A 20492-nucleotide genomic window follows, 5' to 3' on the forward strand; every position below is an offset into this window, starting at 1 on the left:
GTCAGTGTGATGGAGACCTTTGGTTAAACTGTGAAGCTTCTGTGAGATATGAAAGCCCCAGTGGACAAATAAAGCAAGTGTAATGAATAAAAACTTGACATTGGCCCATTGGTGCATTGATTCAATAATGTAACTCAATTTAGTTTTTAAGCTATAGTGCTTTCTGTATACCTTGTAACTGTCAAAGTAAATGAACTTAAAAGCAACTGCAGACCTTTTGTGAAATTATTTGGGAATGATACTTAAGAAAAATAACTCAAGATTAGCAACATCAAGCAAAGGACTTCCAAATAAATGTTTACAAAATGTACCAGGGCATTTAGTCAGTAAGATCATTAACTATTCAATTGAGAGTATCAAGTTCACAGAACCAATACAGTTAGCCATACATTCAAAAAGACATGAGCACAATGAATGACAAATCACATTTTCAAATAGTTTATTGAAGAGGACATTAATCTGCAAGCCTAAATCAACTCTGGTGTTTTATTTATCCTTTCTGAATAGCTTTTTTGGTTTTGGAAGTGTTGTTCTAATGAAGTGGTGTTGAAGTGAGTAATACTTAACAAACTTTATAGCCATAAGGGTAAAAATACAATACATGCAATTCAAAATAATTGCTTAAGCCACTTTAATAGGTGTATCTGTATCCTTCATTTGCTTCTAATCTTCAGTAACTGCTTTATCCTGGTCTGGGTCACTGTGGAGAGCACTGGGATCAAAGGTGAGAGAATTCACTCTCAGCAGAAAGCCAGTTCATCACATGTACACACATTTACAACCTCATTCACACCTAGGCCTAGTAGAGTGATAAATCAATTCCAACTAATGGCATGCTATTAAGAGGAAACCAGAGAACCTGAAAGATAAACATGTTACACAAGAATATAAAACATTTTAAAAATAGTCAAAATAGAGGAAAAATATAATCTCAGTTACTTCCATGTGTATCCGCTGGAAATCACGCAACAATCTCCAGAGATTATAAAGAATGGTTAAAAAAATCAAAAAGGGGTTATTCCACAATTAAATCCAGCTACTGGTTTGACTTAATAATTAATAATTGTTTTGTGCTTTCTCCATTGCTGACTCTTGGCTGTGTTGAGTAAATAGCAATTTGACTGTGTTCTTTGACTTTTAAAACGTAACCTTCTGTATGAATATGCAAAATTAGGCAAAATGTCAAGTTTTGCTCATTTTCACCCTTATTTTTATTTGTGAATTGTATTTTAATTATTTGATATACTTTTAATATCTGGGTTGGATTTCATTGTAATTTCTTTTCTTCACCAAGTTTTAATTATTTAACCTTTTATTAGATTTATTTATTTCAAGCTCATTTTGTCAATGCCCTTTCTTTAGACGTACTCTGTAACAAAACTATACATGACTTGGGAACTAAATCCTTCTGTTGTCCAAGTTTTGCAGTGTGAAAAAGTAAACTACTGAGTCAGAGAAAAAGGCTTCAAACAGTGAATCAACTTTGAACATTCCAATCAGAGCAAATCAGATGAGAACTATTCAGTCAGCAGATTTAAACACAACTTAATGACCCTGCTTTTAAATTCCTTTACTTCTTTGTGGGAGAGTATGCCACCAGTAAAACACTGTTTCCTGTCAGTACCAGTAATAAGGAAAAATGCATAAATTGGCTCACATAAGATGCTCTATGTAAGCAATAAAAATGACAGAGGGTGCTGCTATAGGAAGACAATGAAAGCTGAGTGCGTTACCTACCTGAAGGTGATGATTTTCTTTTAACAGTGTGTCCGGTAGTGTTTTATTTTTTATATATCTACAGATGGATGAATTTAAAAGCACTGTGTTAGAAAATACAGTAGGTGAGCAAAATATTTGAATATACCCTCACTATTCCTTTATAATATTATACTTACTCTATGTTATTCTAATAAAGTTAGTTTGTTCAAAATATCTCATTTGCATATAATCCGAAAAAAGCATAGTTGCAGTGGTATGATATGTTAGTTCTTAATACACTTGTTAAAAACCTTATTCCACCTGGAATGGTCTAGAGCACCCACTGCCAGCCATCCATACACTTCTTCTTTCAGCTTCTCGCACAGCGGATCATCCATCTTTATACCCCTCTGTCCTCTACATCTGTCTCTTTTAACCCAACTACCTCCGTGTCTTCCCTCACCACACCCATAAACTGCCTCCTTGGCCTTCCTCTTTTCTTCCTTCCTGGTGGCTCCATCCTCAGCATTCTCCTCTCCAATCTCGCCTCCCTCATCTTGTCTCTAAAATGACGTACATTAGCTGTCCCTCTAATAAACTCATTTCTAATCCTGTCTATCCTCGCCACTCCCAACGAAAACCTCAACATCTTCAGCCCTGCTACCTCCAGCTCCACCTCCTGTCTTTTACTTAATGCCGCTGTCTCTAAACCATACAACATCACAGGTCTCACCACAGTCCTATAAACCTTCTCTTTTACTCTTGCAGATACTCTTTCATCACAAATCACTCCTGCCACTCTTCCCCACCCACTCCACTCTGCCTGCACTTTTTTCAACTCTTCATTTCTCTAACACACTCTCCATTACTTTGCACTGTTGAACCCAGGTACCTGAGCTCCTCCACCTTTTCTCCTTGCAACCACACCACCCCACTGCCCTCCCTCTTATTTACACACATGTACTTTGTCTTACTCCTATTGACTTTCATTCCCCTTCTCTCCAGCACGTACCTCCACCCCTCCAGGCTCTTCTCAACCTGCTTCCTACTCTCACCACAAATCATATCATCCGCAAACATCATAGTCCATGGAGACTCCTGTCTGACCTTGTCTGTCAACCTATCCATCACCACTGCAAACAGGAAAGGGCTCAGAGCCGTTTCTTGATGAACTCCTACTGCACACTTCACTGCTGTCACACTGTCCTCATAAGTCCTGCACCACCCTCACATACTTCTCTAACACACCTGCCTTTCTCATACAATACCACAACTCTCTCAGCACCCTGTCCTACACTTTCTCTAAATTCACAAACACACAATTCAACTCCTTCTGACCTTCTCTATACTTCTCCATCTACATTCTTAAAGCAAATAATGCGTCTGTGGTGTACCTTGCTCCACTTTTATACGTCACCCTATGATTCTCCTTCTTCTTAAAATAAGTTTTCAACACTGCCATTTCCATCTTTTTAGCAAAATCTACCACCATCTGCACTTCCACATTCCTCTCCTTAAAGCCATACCTACCCATCACCTCCTCATCACCTCTGTTCCCTTCACCTACATGCCCATTGAAAACTGCCCCAATCACCAATCTTTCATTCCTAGATACACCTTCTATCACTTCATCTTACTCACTCCAGAATTTTTCCTTTCTTCTCCATCTCACAACCCATTTGTGGAGCATAAGCCCTGATGGCATTAATCATCACGCCTTCAACTTCCAGCTTCACGTTCATCAACCTATCAGAAACTCTCTTCACCTCCACTACACTCTTACTAAACTCTTCCTGCAGAATCACCCCTACACCATTTCTCTTTCCATCCACACCATGATAGAACAGTTTAAATCCACATCCAATTTTCCTGGCCTTACTCCCTTTCCACTTGGTCTCCTGAACACACAACATATCTACCTTTCTCCTCTCCATCATATCAGCTAACTCTTTCCCGTCATAGTACCAACATTTACCCTAACCTCCACCCTCCTCCACTTCTCCTTTTCCTGCAGTCTTTGTAGTCATCTTCCTCCTCTCTTTCTCCTCCTTCAGCAAACAGTAGCCCAATTTCCACCGGTACCCTGTTGGCTAACGATACATGTGGCAGTCATTGGTAACCTGGGCCTCGATCCATTATGTAATTCTCTTTCGTGATCTGCATATTTGATTTGGCAAATGTTTTATGCTGGATGCCCTTCCTAACGAAACCCTCCCCATTTATCCGGGCTTGAGACCGGCAATAAGAGTGCACTGACTTGTGCAACCCTAATGGCTGGGTTTACCAGGCCATTGTCTTACCACTCACCGGCCACTTTATTAGGTAAACCTTACTAGTACCGGGTTGGACCCCCTTTTGCCTTCAGAACTGCCTTAATCCTTCGTGGCATAGATTTAACAAGGTACTGGAAACATTCCTCAGAGATTTTGGTCCATATTGACAGCAGTTGCTGCAGATTTGTCGGCTGCACATCCATGATGCGAATCTCGCGTTCCACCACATTCCAAAGGTGCTCTATTGGATTAAGATCTGGTGAATGTGGAGGCCATTTGAGTACAGTGAACTCATTGTCATGTTCAAGAAACCTGTCTGAGATGAGTCGCGCTTTATGACATGGCGCGTTATCCTGCTGGAAGTAGCCATCAGAAGATGGGTACACTGTGGTCATAAAGGAATGGACATGGTCAGCAACAATACTCAGGTAGGCTGTGGCGTTGACACGATGCTCAATTGGTACTAATGGGCCCAAAGTGTGCCAAAAAAAAATATCCCCCACACCATTACACCACCACCACCATCCTGAACCGTTGATACAAGGCAGGATGGATCCATGCTTTCATGTTGTTGACGCCAAATTCTGACCCTACCATCTGAATGTCACAGCAGAAATCGAGACTCATCAGACCAGGCAACGTTTTTCCAATCTTCTATTGTCGAATTTTGGTGAGCTTGTGCGAATTGTAGCCTCAGTTTCCTGTTCTTAGCTGTCAGCAGTGGAACCCGGTGTGGTCTTCTGCTGCTGTAGCCCATCCGCCTCAAGGTTCGACATGTTGTGCGTTCAGAGATGCTCTTCTCAATACCTCGGTTGTAACGAGTGGTTATTTGAGTTACTGTTGTCTTTCTATCAGCTCAAATCAGTCTGACCATTCTCCTCTGACCTCTGGCATCAACAAGGCATTTGCGCCCACAGAACTGCTGCTCACTGGATATTTTCTCTTTTTCAGACCATTCTCTGTAAACCCTAGAGATGGTTGTGCGTGAAAATCCCAGTAGATCAGCAGTTTACAAAATACTCAGACCAGCCCCTCTGGCACCAACAACCATGCCACGTTCAAAGTCACTTAAATCACCTTTCTTCCCCATTCTGACGCTTGGTTTGAACTGTAGCAGATTGTCTTGACCATGTCTACATGCCTAAATGCATTGAGTTGGTGCCATGTGATTGGCTGATTAGAAATTTGAGTTAACGAGTAGTTGGTGTACCTAATAAAGTGGCAGGTGAGTGTATACACACTTGTCCTAAAGTAGGCTGACAAACTACAATTAACTTTTAAATTAATGTAGACTTGCAATAAAACCCAATTAAATCAAATAATCAGTGGCAACAAAGACACTAAATTTTTACCATTGAAGTGCACATTAATATGTATTGGCCGCCTCATGTCCAATTAACACTACATTAACATTGATTTTTTCCACAGCGGAGGATACCGCAACTATACCCTAAGTAAATTTGTAATGTTAGATGTGACAAGGAATATAGATTTAAATGTACACTTTGAGAGTGGTGTGATCAGAACTCTCCAGAATATAAATCAATCAAATTAAAACCCCTATACTTCACTGAGGTCAATATTAGCCCTGCATGATAAATGTATTATGACAATGGACTTAATGATCACTTAGAAGTACTGTATAGTTCTCCTTCCTTATGTTCTATAACTCTGTGGTGATATTTGTTATTTGTAGTTCTGACTTTAACATCACATAGATTTATGTCACATCTGTCTATGTGTAGCTTGTCTGGGAGCGGAGCATGCTGAGTCAGATCTCAAGGGAGCAGATTGTTTGCACTGCGGATGCAAATCCTTGCGGATGCTCCACCCCCGCAGGCTGCTCTTTAAGGAGGGCGCTCTCTCTAGCGTTCCTTGAGGTACTGGTCTAGGGGTTTGCAATTGGACCTGGCAGAAAAAATGGAGACAGGCTTGTCTGCAAGATCCAGCACCCTTTTCCCAGGGCTGAGAAACCCGCTCTTTGACGGTTTCTTACCCCTCTGAAGAGGGGTATGAGGGGGGTGCCATATTAGACAAACCTGTGGACATGCCCTCGCAGCCAGTACATTTAGATAAGCTTTTGGAGGTAGTGACTCGTGCTGAAAGAGTGTGGCTATCTGATGTTTCCCCGGGTTGAAGAGATGCTGGCTGGCTACCTCTCCCCTGGTGCTGCCCACCAAGCCCATTCTGACCTCCTTGACATTAGTGGGCAAGGCCTATATGGTGGCAGGTCAGGCTGGCGGGTGTTTGCACACCATGGAAGTGTTGCAAGCCTACCAGGCGGACATGATAAAGGGTTAGATGAAAAAAATTAAAGTGGACACAAAGGCATTTTAGAGCTGTGTCATGCTACAGACTTGGCCCTCAGGGCCACTAAAGAGACTGTTAGGGTCATAGGCTGGTTTATGGCAGCCCTGGTGGCAGTGGAGAAGCACCTCTGATTGACACTGTCCGATCTCTCTGGCAGGGACAATGCTGTCCTCCTGGACATAGTGTTCACTGCCTGTTCGCCGACACCATTACTACGGTTGTTGACAGGTTTTAGGAGGCAAGAGGCAGTTGGTGGTGTTTCAGTGCTTCCTTCCTCATCGCTCTAATTCCGATGCCCACTCGTGCCTGCTAAACAGCCCCAGCTCAGTACAAGTGGGCATCGGAATTAGAGCGATGAGCAAGGAAGCATCGGGATGTCCAAAAAGTCAACTTGTACTCCCCCTGCCAGGGACAGTAGGCCCAGCACACGGCACACACCTCTCAGTGCCCTTGGGAGATCAGCCTGTTGAACCTGCCACCTGCAGTGCTTCAGAGCACATCAATCTCCAGCGAGGGCATCCCTCAGCTTCTGCGAAACGTGTCTCCATGGGTCCTGTGTACTGTAGAAAGAGGCTACATGATTTTGTTCAGGTCTCGTTCACCTTGATTCAACGGGGTGTGCCACGAACAGAGCAGGATCTGGTTATTGAACAAGAAGTAGAAACTCTCTTGAGGAAGCAGGCCATCGAGGTGGTCTCTCCCACCGACAAAGAGTCCAGGTTCTACAGCCAGTACTTCATAGTTCCTAAAAAGGTTGGGAGGACTGCATCCCATTTTGGAACTGTGTCAACTGAACTGCTCATGAATGAGATTAAGATTCAAGATACTTATGCTGAAACAGATTGTGTCTCAAATCAGTCCTGGAGACTGGTCTGTCATGATAGATCTGAAGGACGCGTACTTCCACATACCCATCCTTCCCTCTCACAGAAAGTTCCTGAGGTTTGCTTTCAGGGAGAAGGAAGCAGACAACTTTTTGGGGGTGAAAGGCAGAGGTCCGGGGAGTGTAGGCTCCACCCGGATGTGTTGGAACAGATATGGAGGAAGTTTTACAGAGCACAGGTGGACCTTTTTGCGACTCGAGAAACCACGCATTGTCCCCTCTGGTTTTCCCTCCCCGGTGTGAAGGTCACCAGATAGACCCAGTTAACTACCTGGTTGGCCCAGTGCTGGGATTTCTTCGAAAACAGTTCACCAAAGGGTTGTCTCCTTCCCCCCTAAAGGTTTATGTGTCCGCTATAGTGGCTTATCATGCTTTGCTTGCTGATCAGTCACTAGGGAAAAACCAATTGGTGCCCTGAGGCTTAGCCTCAGGTCCAACCCAGAGTGCCTTCATGGAACCTGGACATAGTCTTGGAGGCCCTACCAAAGCCTCCCTTTGAGCCCCTGCTCGTGGTACCCTTGAGATTTTTTACTGGCCATCGCGTCTCTAAAGAAGTTGGGGACCTTCACGTTCTTTCCGTGAGCCCCTGCTGTCTGCCTGTCTGACAGTTTCATACAAAGTCAAGCCATGTTAATGGTCAAGTCAGTCAAGTCAAGTCAAGTTTATTTATATTGCGCTTTTCACAACAGACATTGTCTTAAAGCAGCTTTACAGAAATCAACAGTCAAGGTGAATTGTGTGCATTTATCCCTGATGAGCAATGACTGTGGCAAGGAAAAACTCCCTTAGATGTTATGAGGAAGAAACCTTGAGAGGAACCAGACTCAAAAGGGGAACACATCCTCATTTGGGTGGCATTAAGAGTTTGATCATAAATCTTTCCAGTTCTATTTCACCAATTCAAGTGCCAGGGGCCATTGTCAGTTTATCATATAAGATATAGAAAATTTTAAGCATGATGACACCTCTGCTATTTGGGTCTTATGATCAACACAATCGATTGACTGGCTTTACATGCACTAAAAGAAAGCATGTTTTTAACTTTTTTTTTCTGGTTGGTAGCAGACAAATGATTACGAAAAAACTGTCAGATGTGTTGCAAATGGCAGGTGGCCAAACTGGGGGGAAAGTGGGGAAAGATAATTCTATATGAATTCTAACCTGGAACTAAAAAACTTAAATGTTAAAAAGTGTCACTTCATAAGCAATGCATACCAGATGCAACCAGTGAACAAACTTGATTTATTTGTGATTGCAGGCCTGAGGATGCACATTTTCACATTCCAGTTGCTGTGGACTGATGTGGGCAGATGCACACATTCTGTCACTAATTGCCACCTACTTGCCAGGCCAAGGCAATTAGACAGACACAAGCTGTCTCACAGCAGTCCTGTGCCTGGGGATTTGTAAATTCAAAAGTAAGGAACTTAGTGTAAACATAGATGACTCAGACATGCGGTTCAAATTTGTAAGCAACAAGGTTAACAATATAATTCACAATAAATACATCAGAATACCATTCTGGGTCAAGCACAGGATGATCGCAAGTTCAATCAGGTCAAAACAGTATCCAAGAGGTGAGGTCAAAAACACAAAATTTGTATGCAAATAAATCCGGAGGGCAATTCAATTAGGTATCAAGACAAGACTAGGGTAATACATTGTAAGCAAACGAGATAAATCAGTTAATCCGAACTCAGGTGACTGAACTGTCAAATTGTAAATATTAGCTGTTTTATTAAACTTCCATATGCTTTGTGTATACTGGGGACAGGAAGTTGGAATGACATCCATAGAAGGTCAGGGGAAGATGCCCTCTGGCCGCTTGGCAGGGATTTGTGGAACAGGCATTACACTCAGCTAATTTGAAGCACATACGGTGAAGCGAAAGTCAAACATGCACAGACAAATCATGATTCTCTGTGGTTTGTGGCTTATACAGATGCCTTTACCCATGGTGCCTTGGTGCACTATTTATTAAATGTACAGATGTTTTCATTTCTGCCTTGTTAATAGGCTGAATACTAGGCCAATCTGGCTGAACAGAGCTATGAATGCAACTGATGGGCTCTCTGTGCCTGCAATACATTGCAATGGAAAAGTCAACAACAGCAAGAGACTGAAAACAGTAAACAAAAACTAGAAAACATTTTGAACAGCTCTACCATCCTCTTAGGCTCATTATACCAGGGCATTACAGAAAGCTATATTAGAGATATTTTGCTGCCTGCTGTTTTCCCATTGTCTTCTCCCAGCATGTTACCATGCTACCCAGTCTCTTAGCATGAACAGTTTGTTCAAATAATAACACATCACACAAGGGCCATAAAACCATCATAACAATGTATACATATGATTTAGCCTGATGTTCTTGTCTTTTTCTTTACTTTAATTTATTACTGAAATAGTATCCTCTATATAATCACATCTAAGAAATAAGAATGAAAAACATGTACATTTCTTTTGTGTATTAACTGCAACACTACTCCAGCAATGCAAGCTTTATAAGATATGAGAAGCACAGCATGCTCACCATTTCTCTCAAATACCACCCATGGAATTAGTTTCATGAACATGTGCATACTCACCAAATGGAGCCAGACCCTTATGTGGTATATTACATATGGCCCTTTTAACATAGCCTATATGGTCAACAGTGTGTGGACACAAGACCCTTTAGTTCCCCTTAGCAATTGTATAATTCCAGTGGTGGGCGGTCAGGGCCAGCAAAGCCTTCTCTGCTGGCCTAAACACTATCAAAAGCACTGACCTACATTTACAACCTAAATTCTAATATTTGTTCCATAAAATTTTATGAATTTATCCGCAAAAGTTTATTCTCTTCATTTTGTAGCGTTTCTCTTGACTGCACTGCTTCCAGTATGTGTATGTGGATGTTAGATTTTTTTGTCCAATCAGATTTCAGCCTCTTTGTGCTGCCATGTCAATCTAGATACCAGTTGTAATGAAAACAATTTGTCTCCATAAGTATGTCATAATTTCTGAAACGAGCTTAGTAAACATATCAACCTTTTAAATTTTTTCTTTCTTTTTTGTGTACGGCAGCATATCCCTCACCAGAAGATAAAGAATACAGAACACAATGGTCCTGTTTCCATAAAACAATGTCAAAATGGATAATGGGTGTTTTTTTCTTACTGCACACTTCCATAGTGCAGTGACTTCCATAATATCATATGTTGGTCCAATGTAAACCGAAACCCTGTGGGCTTTGAATAATTCAGCGTAGGTTTAATTATTCATCCAGTCTGGAATCTTTCACACAGGGTGAGCAGAGGAGGCAGGTCAGAATAAAGATGTAAGAGAAAATCTGTGATGGGTTTATATGTGGATAGGTTGTATGAAATGCACACGTTGTGCCTAAGTCACCTGTAAGTGAGCTGTGAATTGACGTTATTGATTACACAGAGAAAATACTAACAGATTATAAATCCCACTGAGCACCAACAAGAAGTTTGTCTTTCTTGGATTTTCACATTCATTTTATTGTTAATTTTTACTTTTTTATTTATCTTTTTTTGCACTTGGTGTGTGAAGGTACAAAATTGTATTATATTACTATTGTACTTTACTGCAGAATTTTTATGTCTTCTATCAAGATCATAATTACAATTTTATTCACATCATGTGGCACAGTGTGTGAAATGCATACAGATACATTGAGCTTGAGTTATCATACACATCAGACATCAGAATGAAAAAATTTGATTTTGTATGGTTTTAACTGTGGTGCCAGATGGGCTGCTTTGAATATTTAAAAACTGCTGATCTTCTGGGATTTTCACGCACATACAACAGTCTCTAGAGGAAGGGAAGATGTAAAAAATGCCTCAGAAGCATCTCAGAATAAAGAACTGAATGTAGAACCTGGATGCAGATGGCCTACAAAGGCGGAGGACTAGTGGGTAAATAACTCCCACCTTCAAAATTATGAATATAAGGGTACGTTGGGGTCAGGGTAATGAAACTGGCCATATAAAGATTTGAAATGAGGATGGGTTCCCTTTTGAGTCCGGTTCCTCTTAATTTTCTTTTTCTCATATCATCTCAGGAAGTCTTTCCTTGCTTCCTTTCTTTCCTGGATCACTCTTTAGGAGAAAAATTTATACAGACTAATATATGAAATTAAAATATTTATTTTACATTTATTTTTTACTGAAATGCTGTTTTGTGCCAATGTATATTGTTAAAGGTGCTATTCGAATAAAATTAATTGGACTGAATGACCAGATTTTTTTTATATTGAACCCCTTAATATCAACATAGTACATACAATAACATACAACATAGGGTTACGGTTTATATATATTATAGGTTATATGTATTTATGTATTTATCTATTATGACTGTCAATTAATTTAAATATTTAATTGTGATTAATCTCATAATTGTAATAAGATAACCTGTGATTAATCTCAATTTAATCAAACATTTCGATCTGTTTTAATTGTACCTTAACTTAACATTTCCTACTTTTTAATACTCCAATCAAATTTATGCAAATGTATGTTTATTATTAGTTAAACGTAATAGTTTTCAGCAATCAGATTGTAATCAGATTTCAGCCTCAATGTGCTTCTATGTCATTCTAATCTGTCCAGGGCCTGCAAAGTCTGTTCTGCTGGCGTTTTTACCATTTTCTCCTTAAGAATTAGCTCTGTTTCTTTAACCAATCAGATTTCATATTCGCCTCACATATAAATGCTGAATAGCGTCAGCATTTTTCCATCCTCTGATTGTTTGGACAGAGGGAAACTGGTACAGTCAAGTTTGACTGGCAAAGCACGTGTGTAGAATGAATACATCTGTGACTTTTTTATGCCTACAGAGGAAGAGAAATTGATATACTTAAAAATACATACCGTATTTTCCGGACTATAAGCCGCTACTTTTTTCCACGCTTTTCTTCCCGTGGCTTAAACAACGAAGCGGCTAATATATGGATTTTTTTTGGGTTTTTCCCGATCTCACTAGCTTCAAGCCAAAAATCTGAGCTCCATAACATTAGACCAATGAAATTGCTGAACGGGTTCAGGTGAAAGAGTGAAACTCTTTATATTAAATCAGATGCGCTCCCACTGAATCCGGCCGCACCACATCATAAATATGGATGAGATTCCTCTGACGTTTGACCTGCCGCTCACTTGGACTGTCTGCAGAAAATGTGAATCTTTCGTCACGCTGAAAACAACCAGGCATGAAAAAACGCACATCAACTGTGTTTTGAGCTGCACGACATCGGGAGAAAAGCTTCACCGATTTTTAAACGCACGACGATGCCAAAATATAGACTTGTTGTGAAAGGAAGGAGGAAGACAGTGAACAATGACTTTCTTGGTAGGCTACTGTTTAGATACAAGCCGTGTAACAGACACTGTCTTTCGTTAAAGCCTGTGTAAAGTTCATTAGGTTCGGTGTGCGGCTTATAGACAGGTGCGGCATATTTATGTTAAAAATAAAAATCTTTGTTAAATTCAGTGGGTGCGGCTTATATTTGTATATATAATTTATATTAATAGTCCGGAAATTACGGTACTTAAAAATACATAGACATCGTGAGGAGGTCGCCCAACCCCAAAGTTAGCTAGCTTTCTCAGCCCAGGAAAGGGATTGTTCTACACTTCCAGACCAGTAATTACAAGCGGTACCACTGGATTACCGCCTCTGAGGATTGGTGCAAATTATAAGTATTCATCTCTGGAGAGTAGATTGTTTTTTAATTTATGTTTTTGTCAAATATTGATTCTGAACTGCTCCAGGTGATGTAGGTGGCACAGTTGTGGTTGTAGTGTAGAGGTTTGGAGCTTGTTTTAGTAAAATGGTATTTCCTCTCCATATGTGAAATGCCTCTCTCTCTGTAATGCCACACACTGTTATATTGTGGTTTTGTATTGTATTGATGGTTTCTATAATCGCGTGGTGGTATTAAGAGGTTGATTAAGTCGGGTAAGTCCCCACTGAAGGCCCAGGTACCAAATGCACGGCCCCGCCACTGATTATCTATCTATCTATCTATCTATCTATCTATCTATCTATCTATCTATCTATCTATCTATCTATCTATCTATCTATCTATCTATCTATCTATCTATCTATCTATCTATCTATCTATCTATCTATCTATCTATCTATCTATCTATCTATCTAGATAGATAGATAGATAGATAGATAGATATGCCATGCACTGACCTCCTCAGTTTTTCTACATTTAACTTAGCTACAGTTCCTTTACAGTTCCCGTTCCTGCATTATGCTCTGATATACATTACAGTGTATTTCTATGACTTCAGGACCTTTCCAGTACACTTCTTCTCAGGCTTATCAGGTGCACAACAGTTTCGAAACAGATGTGTGTCCTGAATAAGCCTACTGTTACTGTTTGTTAAAAGCTTCAGGCAGCTTTTTTCTTTAGTCATTTAAGGTCATCAAGTTCTACCTTATTTTATGTCCCAAGGGGGAAAAACAAAACAAAATTTATGATGCAGCTTTTTGTTTTATGCTCCTGGAACTACCTCTAGCTATTTTCGAAGCTCCTATTTTTATTCAAAAAAAGAACAAGAAAAAGAGCCTACACTTTTCACTTGAGCATCACTTTATAGTGCAGAGAGACAGAAGTGTGTTCCTGGGGGGTAAATGCAATGTCATTTAAGCTGTTCTTCATTTCACAAAGTCTATAACAGGGTTTAGAGTACAGCTGGTAGTTTGGCATCCTAAGGTTGCGCCAGCCTTAGTCACGTCCCACCTCATGAAGATTGTGGACCTTTAAAAAAGTAGATGCCAACCCGGCAAACATCCTGAACCATCTAGAGACGTACCAGCACCATTTGGATCCCACTTCATGTGGAGATGGGACACTGGATCTCCTTGAGTGTTTAAAGGCTCTGGCATGGAGAAGCTGCGGTTGTATCTATGAGGATCGCAAATGTTGAGCTATTTTATGAGATGCTAAGTAGCTCCTAGTTCTATAACCACAAATGACTGTAAAAGACTGTAGAAACGACATTACGTATAATCTTACATTCCAGTGCTCATGTTAGTTCTCACTTTCCAGTGTCCTGTATTGTTAAAAGAATATAATCACACGCTTGATGTCAACCAAATGAGGATCGGTTCCACTTTTCAGTCTGGTTCCTATCAAGGTTTCTTCCTCATGTAATCTAAGGGGGTTTTTCCTTGCCACAGTCACCATGGCTGCTCATCAGGGATGAATACACACCATTCACCTTCTTCTTCTTCTTCTTCTTCTTCTTCTTCTTTCGGCTGCTCCCATTAGGGGTCGCCACAGCGGATCATCTGTCGCCATACCACCCTGTCCTCTACATCTGCCTCTTTCACACCAACTACCTGCATGTCTTCCCTCACCACATCCATGAACCTCCTCTTTGGCCTTCCTCTTTTCCTCCTGCCTGGCGGCTCCATCCTCAGCATTCTCCTACCAATATAACTCATGTCCCTCCTCTGCACATGTCCAAACCATCTCAATCTCGCCTCCCTCACCTTGTTACCAAAACGTCCAACATGGGCTGTCCCTCTAATAAACTCATTTCTAATCTTGTCCATCCTGGTCACTCCCAACAAACACCTCAATATCTTCAACTCTGCTACCTCCAGCTCCACCTCCTGTCTTTTACTCAATGCCACTGTCTCTAATCCATACAACATCACAGGTCTCACCACAGACCTATAAACTTTCCCTTTCACTTTTGCAGATACCCTTCTATCACAAATCACTCCTGTCACTCTTCTCCACCCACTTCACCCTGCCTGCACTCTTTTCTTTACTTCTCTAACACACACTCTCCATTACTTTGCACTGTTGACCCCAGGTACCTGAACTTCTCCACCTTCACCACCTCTTCTCCCTGTAACCGCACCACTCCACTGCCCTCCCTCTCATTCACACACATGTACTCTGTCTTACTCCTACTAACTTTCATTTCCCTTCTCTCCAGCACGTACCTCCACCTCTCCAGGCTCTTCTCAACCTGCTCACTACTCTCACCACAAATAACAATATCATCCGCAAATATCATAGTCCAGGGAGACTCCTGTCTGACCTCGTCCGTCAACCTGTCCATCACCACTGCAAACAGAAAAGGGCTCAGAGCCGATCCTTGATGCAGTCCATGCTGTCCTCATACATGTCCTGCACCACCCTCACATACTTCTCTGACACACCTGACACACCTGACTTCCTCATACAATACCACAACTCCTCTCTTGGCACTTTGTCGTACGCTTTCTCTAAATCCACAAATACACAATGCAATTCCTTCTGTCCTTCTCTATACTTCTCCATCAACATTCTCAAAGCAAATAAGGCACCTGTGGTGCTCATCCTCGGCATGAAACCATACTGTTGCTCACAGATGTTCACCTCTTCTCTCAGCCTGGCTTCCACTACTCTTTCCCATAACTTCATGGTGTGACTGATCAACTTAATTTCCCTGTAGTTACTGCAGGTCTGCACATCTCCCTTATGCTTAAAGATCGGTACCAGCACACTCCTTCTCCATTCCTCAGGCATCCTCTCACCTTCTAGAATCTCGTTAAACAATCTGGTTAAAAACGCCACTGCCACCTCTCCTAAACATCTCCATGCTTCTACCGGTATGTCATCTGGTCCAACCGACTTTCCACTCTTCATCCTCTTAATCGCTGCTCTCACTTCTTCCTTACTAATCCTATCCACTTCCTGCTTCACAATCTCCACATCATCCAACTTTCTTTCTCTCTCATTTTCCTCATTCATCAGCTGCTCAAAATACTCCCTCCATCTTCTTAACACACTTTCCTCACTAGTCAACACATTTCCATCTCCATCCTTTATTGTTTTAACTTGCAACACATCCTTCCCAGCTCGGTCCCTCTGCCTGGCCAATCGGTACAAATCCTTTTCTCCTTCTTTAGTGTTCAACCTCTTATACAGCTTCTCATATGCCTTTTCCTTGGCTTTCGCCACATCCCTCTTTACCTGCTGCCGCATCTCCTTGTACTCCTGCCTACTTTTCACATCACTCTGTCGATCCCACTTCTGTTTTGCCAACCTCTTTCCCCTTATGCTCTCCTGCACTTCCTCATTCCACCACCATGTCTCTTTGTCTTCCTTTCTATTCCCAGATGTCACACCAAGTACTTTTCTAGCTGCCTCCCTTATCACTCCTGCAGTAGTTTCCCAATCATCCAACACCTCTTCACCACCACCGAGCCCCTGTCTGACCTCTTCCCTAAACCTCACACTACACTCTTCCTCCTTTAGTTTCCGCCATCTTATTCTTCTTTCAGTCCTTACTCTCCTCCTCTTCTTCTTCGCTTCGAAAACCATCCTACAGACCACCATACGATGCTGTCTAGCTACACTGTCCCCTGCCAACACCTTGCAGTCTCCAATCTCCTTCAAGTCAAGTCAAGTCAAGTTTATTTGTATAGCGCTTTTCACAACAGACATTGTCTTAAAGCAGCTTTACACAAATCAACAGTTAAGGTGAATGGTGTGAATTTGTCCCTGATGAGCAAGCCGTGGCAACTGTGGCAAGGAAAAACTCCCTTAGATGTTATGAAGAAGAAACCTTGAGAGGAACCAGACTCAAAAGGGGAACCCATCCTCATTTGGGTGACATCTAGAGTTTGATCATAAATCTTTCAACAATACAGAACACTGGAGAGTGAGAACTAACATGATTACTGGAGTATAAGATTATAAGTGATGTTCTTTCTGCAGTCTTATACAGTCTATATGGTCAGTAGCTCCTAGTTTTATAAGCTCAGCATTTGTGATCATCACAGATCCAGCATCAGCTTCTTCATGCCAGAGCCTTTAAACACTCCAGGAGGTCCAATGTCAAACTCCACACATGTAGCGGGATCCAAATGGCACTGGTACGTCTCTAGATGGTTTGGGATGTTTGCGAGTTCGGCATCTACTTCTTCAAAGGTCCGTAATCATCACGAGGTGGGACGTGACTGGAGCTGGCCAAACCTCAGGGTGTCTCGGGATAGGGAGAGAAAGAGAAGCAGTGGAGAGGAATTAGCGTAGCTGCTGTTCATGATATTAACAGCACAAGTTGATAATGTGCATGTGATCAGATGTTCTGGAGCACAAAGTTATGATATGTGATGTGTGTTATGTGTGGGCTTTGCTAAAAAGATATGTTTTTAATCTTCACTTAAACTGGGAGAGTGTGTCTGAGCCCCGAACACTGTCAGGAAGACTATTCCAGAGTTTAGGAGCTAAATGTGAAAATGCTCTACCACCTTTAGTGGACTTTGCTATTCTAGGAACTACTAGAAGCCCAGAGTTTTGAGATCTCAGGGAGGGTGGCGGATTGTAGTGTGTTAAAAGACTGGATAGATACATAGGAGCCAAACCATTTAGTGCTTTATAAGTGAGAAGTAATAGTTTGTAGTCTATTCGAAACTTAACCGGAAGCCAATGTAGGGACGATAGGATTGGGGTTATGTGATCATATTTTCTTGACCTTGTGAGAACTCTGGCTGCTGCATTCTGGACTAACTGAAGCTTGTTTATTAATGATGCAGGACATCCACCTAGTAACGCATTACAGTAGTCTATTCTGAAGGTCATAAACGCATGGACGAGCTTCTCTGCATCGGATATAGACAACATGTTTCTTAACTTAGAAATATTTCTAAGGTGAAAGAAGGCTGTTTTTGTAACTTGGTTGATATGATAATTGTAAGACAAGTTGCTGTCTAAAATAACTCCCAGGTCTTTTACCGTTGAACTAGTGGTTACAGAACATCCGTCTAAATGCAGGTTGAGATGCTGGAGCTTCTGTATACTAGTTTTTGGGCCGATGAGCAAAATCTCAGTCTTATCAGAATTTAAAAGTAGAAAGTTATGGGTCATCCAATCTCTTATTTCCTTAACACACTCAGTTATCCGAGTTAATTGAGCTGTATCGCCTGGTTTAGATGAGATATATAGCTGAGTATCATCAGCATAACAATGGAAGCTAATTCCATGCCTTCTAATAATATTTCCTAACGGAAGCATGTATATTGTGAAGAGCAGGGGTCCTAGAACTGAACCTTGCGGCACGCTATAATTTACTTGCATTAGCCTGAATAGCTCTCCATTTAAATCTACGAAATGGTAACGATCGGACAGGTAGGATTTAAACCAGCTTAATGCCTGTCCCTGAATGCCGATTTAATTTTGTAAGCGATCTAGGAGGTGATCATGGTCTATAGTGTCGAATGCAGCACTAAGATCTAGTAGAACCAACAGTGAGATGAAGCCTTGGTCTGAAGCTAAAAACAGGTCATTAGTGATTTTAACTAGAGCAGTTTCTGTGCTATGATGGGGCCTAAAACCTGACTGAAATTCTTCAAAGATATTGTTCTCTTGCAGGTAGGAACATAACTGGGCAGCGACAATCTTTTCTAAAATCTTAGACATAAATGGGAGATTTGAAATTGGTCTGTAATTCGATAGCGTGTTTGGATCCAGATTAGGTTTTTTTAATGAGGGACTTAATAACTGCTAACTTGAGGGATTTAGGGACATGTCCTAACGATAGTGAAGAGTTAATAATATTCAGAAGAGGTTCACCAGTTGTATATAACACTTCCTTCAGTAATTTAGTAGGAATTGGATCTAACTGACACGTTGTCGATTTAGCTTTGGCAATAACATTATACAGCTCTTCCTGTCCTATACATGTAAAACAGTGGAGTTGTGGAGTTGAAGGTAACACTGTCTCAGGAGATGGTGTCAGAGGTTGAACTGCCACAATTGTTTTTCTAATGTTATCTATTTTTTCAGTGAAGAAATTCATAAAGTCCTCACTACTAAACTGTGATGGAACACAATTTTCAGAGCCCTGATTTGTAGTTAGTTTAGCTACAGTACTGAAAAGGAACCTGGGATTGTTTTTGTTGTTTTCTATGAGTTTGCTCAGGTGTTCAGCTCTAGCAGCTTTTAGCGCCTGTCTGTAGCTGAGCATACTGTCTTTATACGCAATTCTAAATAACTCCAATTTAGTTTTCCTCCATTTTCTCTCCAGATTACGGGCTGTTCTCTTGAGGGCATGCGTATGACTATTATACCAAGGTGCAGGTGTTTGTTCTCTAACCTTTTTTAACCGGATGGGGGCAACGGTGTCTAATGTGCTAGTGAGGACAAGGTTTATGTTGTTAGTTATTTCATCAAGATTATTATCAGTTATGGGTTTAGTGAGAAATTGAGATAAATTAGGCAGGTTATTTATGAATCTGTCCTTAGTGGTTGGAACAATAGTCCTACCAGGTACTAACGTGGTGCAACATGGCTAATCTGCTCTACCGGTAGTGTGTACAGTATAAGGTAATGGTCTGTGATGTCATCACTCTGAGGTAAAATATCGATATCAGTGACGTCTGCTCCGTGGGATATTATTAAGTCTAGTGTGTGGTTAAAACAGTGAGTTGGTCTGGTGACGTTTTGTTTAACCCCAAAAGAGTTTAATAAGTCAACAAATGATAAACCTAGAGCATTTTTTACATCATCTACATGAATATTAAAATGTCTGAAAGTACAACTTTAAGAACGAGCACTTCAAATGATTTAAAGCTGAATCCTAATCTCTGACTAACATTAAGAGAGGCACTATAAATGGTTGCTACACCCCCCCCACCCCCCACCCCCCCCCACCAGTCTGACGGGGCTCATGCTTATAAACATATCCTGACGGTGTCGATTAGTTTAGACCCATATAATCACCTGGTTTAATCCAGGTCTCAGTGAGACAAAGTGCTTCGAGATTATTATCTGTGATCATCTCATTTACAATCAGTGCTTTGGGTGCAAGTGATCTACTGTTTAAAATACCAAACTTTAGAACTTTTTGGTGTTTGCTTATCTGGCATTTTTCAGTTTTAACTGCAATAAGATTATTTCTGGATCTTGTGTATTTAATTCTTGGTTTTACTACACGAGGAATAGATATGGTTTCTAAAAACTGGGCTGCGTGTGAACTTGTAATTATTTGGTCTGTTGTATTCGTGTTCTTATAGTTGAAGATTTCCTGATGTCTTACCAGTCAGATGGTGTGAAGTATTCTAGAGATGTTATCTGATAGCACTGCTGCTCCAACTCTGCTGGGGTGCAGGCCATCAGGGCGGAAGAACCTAGGACGCTCCCAGAAACAGTAAAAGTGTAAGAGAAGTTTATGTTCTCGACACCATGACTGTAACCATTCATTTTATAGCTAAAAGTCTACTAAACTTCCCAGCCCCTCGCTGGTAAGTGGGAAGAGGTCCTGAGACTATGATCCTCGTTGTGGGTGATGTGCTGCGTACCGTCT

The 20492-nt window shown here is 41.1% G+C and overlaps 1 long non-coding RNA gene across 1 annotated transcript in view; it reads right to left on the bottom strand.

Moving 5' to 3' along the window:
* Positions 1 to 15305, bottom strand: part of LOC310724648 — a 91793-nt gene extending 76488 nt beyond the window's left edge. The window contains exons 1-2 of the long non-coding RNA XR_014533128.1: positions 15145 to 15305; positions 2663 to 2695 (exon numbers count right to left, since the gene is read on the bottom strand). This is a non-coding gene — a long non-coding RNA (uncharacterized lncRNA). The remainder of the gene's footprint in view (positions 1 to 2662; positions 2696 to 15144) is intronic.
* Positions 15306 to 20492: the final 5187 nt, after the last annotated feature.

Source organism: Silurus aristotelis (genome assembly GCF_946808225.1).
Source record: "Silurus aristotelis genome assembly, chromosome: 4".
In the NCBI taxonomy this organism is placed as follows: Eukaryota; Metazoa; Chordata; class Actinopteri; order Siluriformes; family Siluridae; genus Silurus; species Silurus aristotelis.